Genomic DNA, 8,819 nt, shown 5'->3' with positions numbered 1-8,819 from the left:
TCGCCAGACTTTTTCAAACCATGCTCAAAAATCTTCAGGTCTTAAATAGAAAAACAACATTATACTGATAAAGGTGTGATGACAATAGCAGATATTTTGCCTACACCCTCGGTAGACACATCCTTCAAATTTTGACTCTTTAAAAACTCTTTCAATGTTTTTTCACACAGTTTTTCTTCCTAATTTTGACATGACTAACTCCCATTTGCTCATACATGCTTATTCATCACTGGTGGACGAAGTACGCAAATCATGTACTTGAGTTAAAGTCGAGACCCCCAAGGTAAAATAATTATTACTCCAGTAAAAGTAGAAGTTCCTCCCTTTAGACCTCCACTTGAGTAAAAGTACTAAAGTATTTACCTTCAAATGTACTTAAGTATAAAGTAAAAGTACTAAAAGAGGAATTCTGGCTCTGATGTCCTGTTATCATTTTTATAACCAGACTGGCTTCATGAACTCATTTCAGGTGAAAGTCCTCCAGCGTCTCTCTTGGTAAACCAGTCTTTTAATAGAACGTCATTAATTAGTGACGCTGACGTCTATTAAAATGATCAGAAGCACAAAACACTGAAGGTAAACAGTTTCCATCAGGGAGAACCGAGTGGCTCTGAAATCACTTTTTACACACAAGCAAAGTTTCAGTTTCAGATTTATTTACAACTTAGTTCCAAGTTTAAGTTGAATAAAAACTGGCTTTAAACTCAGGATCACAGATGAGCTCCTTTACTATGTTGATCTGTAGGCGTCTGTTCATAAACATAAACCAGCCCAAACTCATTTACTATAAAATGAAATGGTGTTTGTAGAAATTCAGAAAAAAGCTGCGTCAGTCTCGACTGCATATGTGGACATATTTCTATACTGTGGTCTATTTACAGGTTAGGTTAGTTCATTATTGGTGTTCTGGCTTTGCGCTTCTTTTATTTTGACATGTTACATTTTGATACACACAGAAACCAAAAGGAATGACAGATTTCTCCGAATGTAGCGGAGTAAAAAGTCAGATATTAGACTCTGAAATGCAGTGGAGTGAAAGGAAAAAGTCGCCCAAAATGGAAAAACTTAAGTAAAGCAAGTCCAGTTTTGCTCTCTTTAATTCTCAACCACTAATGGTTGTAACATCACATTTAATTTCCCATATGTCTGTGCGCAGGGAAGTAAAGACGTGAGGGATAATATGGATTTCAATCAAAGATCCTTTTTGTTTAATGGGCATCACTTTCCATTTGGCATCACATCATGTGATGTGGCACCACAAGTGGCTGTGGCATCACATTCTGAGTGCAGAGGTGTCAAGGAAAGTATGGATGTAAGCCGTAGTTGTTTCAATTAACATCAGCTTTTTAAAGTATTTCAACCTATACTGTATAAAATAACCGACAATCCAAACATTTAAACACTAAGGTGTGCATAAATGCATGTCCTTGCTTTGTCTAAATACAAGTTTGTGTGTACTTGATCACAGATGTGAGGGTAGATGTGTTGGGTTTGGAAAGGACACTTCAATTCAAGTGAGATTGGGCGCTGTCACCTTGTGGACGTGCATCATTTTCAGACGTGGCCACAACCCTCTCCCAGTTAGCTGACATGCAGCATGCCTCTAAAGACTCAGCAAAGCTGTTTTGTGACAGGCTGACATACAGCAGAAACTTTGAATCTAATATGGCAGCTTTTCAGGAGGAGTGAAACCCTCATTTTTAAACGTTTAAGCTGTAGTGCTCTGCAACGCATGGTGTGTTTAACAGTCTTATTGGTTTTAGCAAATGGTTGTGGGTGCAAGCTTTAAAACTGTTTAAAGATGAATAATGATTACTTGGGATTTATGCTTTCTACGGGAGTTTGTACTTAAATGATTCCATGGAATCAAGTGTTTAACTTTTTCTGATCATTGGCATCTCTAGATTCTGAGATGCCAGAAAAAACTATTCCAATAAACATTTACGGCATTTGGCTGACGCTCTTATCCAGAGCGACTTACAATTTGATTATTTTTTTACACAGGCAGGCCAAGGCGGTGTTAGGAGTCTTGCCCAAGGACTCTTACTGGTATAGTGTAGGGTGTTTACCCAGGTGGGGATTGAACCCCAGTCTACAGTGTAGAAGGCAGAGGTGTTAACCACAACACTAACCAACCACTAATAAAGTTCTGCTTTGTTTTTTACACAGCAGCTTCTCTGCAGCGGTGATGTCTATACATATGTATCATTTTCTTGTGAGTACAAAAAAAATTTATAATAAAAAATTTATTTTTTAAAAATATACTCTCATTCCAAATTTGATAACTGCCACATGTTTCCAAAAAGGTGGGATAGTAGCATGTTTACCACTGTGCTTGAAAAAGACAGCATGTAAAAGTCAGCATATGTGTACATATATTTCAGCATTAATTGTGCTTTCACAGATATGATTGGGTATAAGAAGAGCATCCCAGAGAGGCTAAGTCTTTCAGAAGTAAAGATGGGGATGGGTTCATCACTCTGTACCCATGTAAAATAGCAAGAACATTTGCTTTTCATGATATACGGTACACAATAACATTAAAGGATTCACAGAATCTGGAGAAATTTCTGTATGCAAGGGACAAGGCCAAAAACCAGTATTTCCTGGCCATGATCTTTGGGCCCTTCACTGCATTAAAAACAGATATGATTCAGATGGAAATCACTATATATGTTCAGAAACACTTCTGAAAACCACTGTCTGTGAACACAGTTGGTCGCTGCATCCACAAATGCAAGTTAAAACTCTAAAATGCAAAGAAGAAACCATAATTAAACAGGATTCAGAAACACTGCCACCTTCTCTGGGCCCAAGCTCATTTAAAATGGACTGATGAAAAGTGGAAAAGTTCAAAAGCCAGTATTCATGATGGTATAGGGGTGCATTAGTGCACATGTTATGGGTGACGTGCACATCTGTGAAGGCGCCATTAATTTTAAATGATAGATATACATGTTTTGGCATGTTCTGCCATCCAGACGATGTATTTTTTCAGGGAAAGCCTTGATTGTTTCAGCAAGACAATGTAAAACCACATTTTGCATGTATTACAACAGCATTGCTCCATAATAAAAGAGTCTGGGTGCTAAACTGGCCTGTCTGTAGTCCAGACCTGTTACCACCGATAACATTTAGCACATTACGAAATGAAAAAAACAACAAAGGAGAACCTGAGCTGCTGAGCAGCTAAAATGCTATATCAAACAAGAATGAGAAAACATTTCACTTTCAAAACTGCAGTACTGTCTCCTCAGTTCCCCAGCACATAGAGTGTTAAAAGAAGTGGTAAATATCCCAACGTCCCAACTTTTTTGAAATGTGTTGTTGGCATCAAATTTGGCATCAAACCACATTTGAATTGTATGGAGCACCGCTGGGGACACCCTGTATAAATACAAATAATGCACGGCCGGTTGTGTTTGTCACAACCAAACCCCCCCACATACTAGAATGGGAAGAGCTCAGTCACTTTAAACACAGCACTGTTACAGGAAGACACCTTTCCCACAAGCCATGTTTGTGAAATTACTGAACTAGACTGGCCAAACTGTAAGTGCTATTATCATGAAACAGAAGTATCCAGGAGTAATAACAGCTCAGCCACGAAATGGTAGACCATGCAAACTCACAGAGTGGGGGTGCTGAGTGCTAAAGTGCATGTAAAAATTGCCTATCCAAGTTGAATCACTCACTACAGAGTTCCAGGCTGCCTCTGGAAGAAACATCACAAGAACTGTGCTTCCAGAGCTTCATTAAATGGGTTTCCATGTACATGTACACAAGACTAAGATCACTATGCATGTATTGTCCGGAGTGGTGTAGGGCATGCCTAAAAGTAAAGTTTGGTGGAGGGGGGATAATGGTCTGGGGCTGTTTTTCAGTGTTTGGACTCCCCTTAGTTCTCTGACTTCATAAATGCTCTTTTGACTGTATGGGCACAAATTCCCACAGACACACCATTATCTTCTGGAAAGCCTTTCCAGGAGAGTGGAGGCTGTTTTAGCTGCAAATTAACTGCATATTACGTAATGCCTATGGTTTTGGACTGGGATACAGCTTACATTGCTGTGATGGTCAAGTGTCACTTTTGGACACATTATGTATTAGTAATACTTTCTTAGTCATCCTGAAACAGCAGCCAGCACATTGCAGAAATTTAGTTTGTTTTTTATTCTGTGTGTGTGATGTTTCTGAGGATGTATATGATGGGTTTATAAGTCAGAGTGCTGCATTTTTCCAAGTTGTGTATCTTAATTGATTTCTGCTCCGACCTGATCTTTTGCCAGTTTTAGGGAGTTGGTATGCAGGAGGAATATCCGTTCAGCAGGCTTGTATCTGGCCCGAGTGCACTTCACCGCTGCTTAATTGATGTGGATGGGGGAAGGGATTTGTTCTGTGACATGCATTAAGGGACTTCAAACAGATCAGGGTGAGTAGCCCTGAGAGTTGCCTACTTAAAATTCACTGTATGTCTCTTTGATATTAATACAAAATAGCCCCCCACTTATGCACACAGGATTTAGCCACAGTAGGAGAAAAGTGGTACTGTACTATGTATTAGATTGATTTCGCTCATGTGAAGAGTTTTCCATGACTTTGTGACCATGTCTGTTGTTGTGAACTTGTCTGTTGTTGTGTTCTAATAAGTTAATTGCCTCCCCTCCTACTTAGGGCTGTATGTGATCCTTTATTTAGGGATGCGACTTGCATCATATTGTCTGTTCGCTCCCTTTTCATTCACTGATATGAGTTCTGGCCTAGTAATTGCACAGACTAGGGATTCAGATATAAGAAGCTGAAGTATTTCTCATCATTAATGGAATTTAAGGATGCATTTGGAGACAGGTGCACTCCAGGAACAGAACTGAGGAATAATTTATTGAGCGGTTCTGTGGTTTCACTTCCTAACGGGGTTGGTTCCATCAGGGTATCTTTGGATCAGAGCTGAGAATGCATGATTAGCTCATGAGTGAGCACTACACAGGGCCTTTGATGTGAGATTTAACCCAAGGGCATGAAACTTTGACCTGAACTGCTACAGGACAGAGCCACAGGAAAAAGGTCCAGCTCCATTGTAAGAAGATCATCCTAACTGGTAGATAAAGTGTTTGAAAGCGATATGTTACCATTTTATGGTAGCGATTCGTATGTATTTCAAATGAAACTGTTTTATTTTTTCCTATTCATTTATGATGAGATTAAATTGTATAAGTTGTTTATGACTTCAACTGTTCCTTTAAGCCACTAGTAAAACCAAAGCAAAACAACTTCTGGGACCTCTTTTGACCAGAAATACTTGGAAACTGATTAGGTCCTTCTGTAGCCCTTACAGTGGTTACAAAGATACTATATGGGCAAAATTATGTGGACACTTGACCGTCCCACTTAAATGAGCTTGTTGGAAACCCTATTCCAAAACCCTGGGCATTATGGAGTTGGCCTCCCATTTGTGGCTAAAACAGCCTACGCTCTTCTGGGAAGGCTTTCCAAAAGATTTTAGAGTGTGTCTGTGTGCATTTGTGCCTATTCAGTCAAAAGAGTATTTGTGAGGTCAGGCACTGATGATGGACAAGAAGGCTGTCGGAGTAGAAGTTTTCTTTAGATGGACAAAAGCAATATTTTACATTAGTTCAACTTCAAAACCTCCCTCCAGAGAATATGGTGTCACTGTTCCAGAGTCCAGTGGGGGTGCGCTTTACGCCACTCCAGCCAATGTTTGGCATTGCGCATGATGCAGCAAAGGTGTCTTCCTATAACAGTACCGTGTTTAAAGCCCTCGATGCACAGTTCTTTTGCTGATGTTGCTTGTAGACACAGTCTGGAATTGTGTTGAAAGTTATGCAAATGAAGATTGATGATTTCTGGCAGCACACACTTCAGCAAATATCAAAAACTTACAGTTTACCGAGGTAGATCTAACAGTGCAAAACCTTCACAAACTGGCAAAGGTGGCGTCCTATCTCAGTTAAAGTCACTGAGCTCTTCAGCATGACCTATTCTACGTGTGGTCACGTATACAGCACACTGCTGTTATCAGACTGCAGGATATCTAATTTTAGCTTAATAATCAGATTTTCAATGCATGTATACTCTTCGTCTGATTTCTTTCATTTTGCTACATCCGCATGTGTGGGAACAGAACCAGATAAAAAAGAGCTGCCTACCAATCACCACATATACAATTTGGATTCCAAAAAACTATGAACACTGAAGAGACTCCATGTTAACAGTTAGAATTTTTCGCCACATGCTGCACTTCAGTTGCTCGGCACAGGTATATTGTGCATTTAGAACAAAATCTGATTACTGAGTGACTCATAAAGACCTCATTATCTGATCTCTCACATACACATGTAATTCACACATGTAAGTGTGCTTCACAGATTTTTGCCAAAATCTGATTTTCTGCTGTAATTAGATTATTTTCTATCCATCCATCCATTTTCTAAGCCGCTTCTCCGTCAGGGTCGTGCTGGAGCCTATCCCAGCAGTCTTCGGGCAGAAGGCAGGATACACCCTGGACAGGTCGCCAGTCCATCACAGGGCAGACAGACAGACACAGACAGTCACTCACACCTAGGGGCAATTTAGCATGTCCAATCAGCCTGACTGCATGTCTTTGGACTGTGGGAGGAAACCCACGCAGACACGGGGAGAACATGCAAACTCCACACAGAGAAGACCCTGGTCGCCCGGCTGGGGAATCGAACCTAGGCCCTCCTTGCTGTGAGGCGACAGCGCTACCCACCACGCCACCGTGCCGCCCTATTAGATTATTTTGTAGATGTAAATGTGTCTACAGACAGGCCAAAACTCTGGAACATTTCGTAGTGCACTCTAGAATATAAAAGAGAATGGAGGCTAGAAGGGTCTCTCAGGAAATTAGAGGATCTGAGCCATATTGGACTGCCCACCAGCCTAGAGTCAATCATAGCTGGGGCAAAATTCCATTTTTTTCCTTTCCTTTTTGTTAATTTTATTATTATTATTATAATTTTTTTACATACTTTGAAAATTCCAGTAACCATTTGCATTGGTTGTAATAGAAACAGAAATTGTCCAAAAAGATTTGGAACAAAACATTTTACATTAACTTCCATTCCAAGTTAAGAATGTTTTTCCTTCTCCTGTAAAGTTACCGTTTTGGAAATACAAGGTTTTGTTTCCATCAGCAACGATATGAATTTTAGATAGAAAGATAAACTTTTTATTATTTGTTATTGTGATGAAGTGAGATATACTCACTGCAGATATCATCTGTGGAGTCTTTTAATGGAGACTCAATCCTATGACCCAAACCTTTGAAATGCAGGCTCAACTACAGGACTGGCTTAAGATGCATCCGCTACAAGATCCTCACTGGCTTGAGGCACCTGAGGGCTTTCAGATGACCTTTGCAGCCCTTCCTTCTCTCTACAGGTTACCCAGCCTACACATCTTTGCACAACTCATGGAGGAAGACTGGAACGAGTAGACCCTCGGCTGTTATTTATTTATTTATTTATTTATTTTTATGGCATCACTAGCAGAACCTTTGGTGGCACCTTTTTGTGAAAGACTACAGCTGGCCATTACCATTTGGAAACAACCCAGTGAGGAAATATAGCCCATACTACACTTTCACTTGACATTTCACCTGCTGCTCACAGCTAACCTGTTGGAGTCTCATGTGCTGATGTGCTGTGTGCCTGACTCCCCTGCCCTCTGTGTTATGTCCATACATTGACTGAACAAGGTTGAGATTTGTTCAATGGACTGTATACCCTGGCAAAAGAATCCTACAAAGAATCATACACTAAACTAAGCGACTCCACCGTGAACCCCAAATCAGTCTATGTAGGCAAAAATGCAACATATATTTTCACGACAGAATAGGGACCACCAAAGAACAAAAAAACAACCAAATCTTTTCAAGACACTACATTAAATACACTACTCACAATTATAAATTGGACTACATACGCTTTCACATTTGTCTGTGTTAAGGATCCAAATAAGCCTATAGTTACAGTGAGTGGGTACATATTTTACACACTGCAGCTTGGTTGAGAACTGGAGGGATTTAGGAGTTAATTAGCCAGACTTGGTGTCTGACATTAAGCCTAGCCATCTGTAGACTTATTTGACAGCATCCAAGCAAATTTCTCACAGGCTCTGAAATCTGAACCCTGCCGCAAACTCTACCACCACTGTTTTTGGAGGTTTTCTCCATCTGTCTCACTCCAGCTAGCGTTGATGGTTTACATTCCCTGGTTGTTGTCTTGATGCTTTGTCCTGGGGTAGCAGCGTTTGCATGATTGGTCCAATGGACACACACTGTGGACACAGTGAGACACAAATGTTTTTAGGTATGTGTATTCCAGTATTCACCCGACACATGCTGTTTGTTCCGAGTGATCTCCATGCATTTATTATCAGACTACATTAGAAACGACAGTGTGGCACAAGCGCCAGGCTTAATGTTAATGAAATGCAGTTTCTCTTTTCCGATCTCTCAGAGGCTCACACACATATCAGCCCACTGGGAGTTGCCCCAACCCTCCTGATGTCCAGTCCACCCGGATTGAATTATTTCTCAAAGCTTTTTTATGGTATCGCACAACGGCACCTTTTTGACCCTTTTATTTTTAAGAGTATAGACCCAGTTACATTGCAGGAAATAGCAGGGAGACAATGAGAGACCCGAGTGGAATGAATGCTAGACAAACTGCCATGTATGTTAGGGACAAGAAGAGCTGTTTTGTGAGGAAGAACCGGTTTAAAGTCAGCTCACTGTTCTTAATTGCTGGTTTTGGAGGTGGGTCATCTTCAGACAG

Source organism: Pygocentrus nattereri, chromosome 29 (assembly GCF_015220715.1).
Source record: "Pygocentrus nattereri isolate fPygNat1 chromosome 29, fPygNat1.pri, whole genome shotgun sequence".
Taxonomy (NCBI): Eukaryota; Metazoa; Chordata; class Actinopteri; order Characiformes; family Serrasalmidae; genus Pygocentrus; species Pygocentrus nattereri.
The sequence above is the reverse complement of the archived record's forward strand: the minus strand, read 5'-3'. Positions refer to the sequence as shown.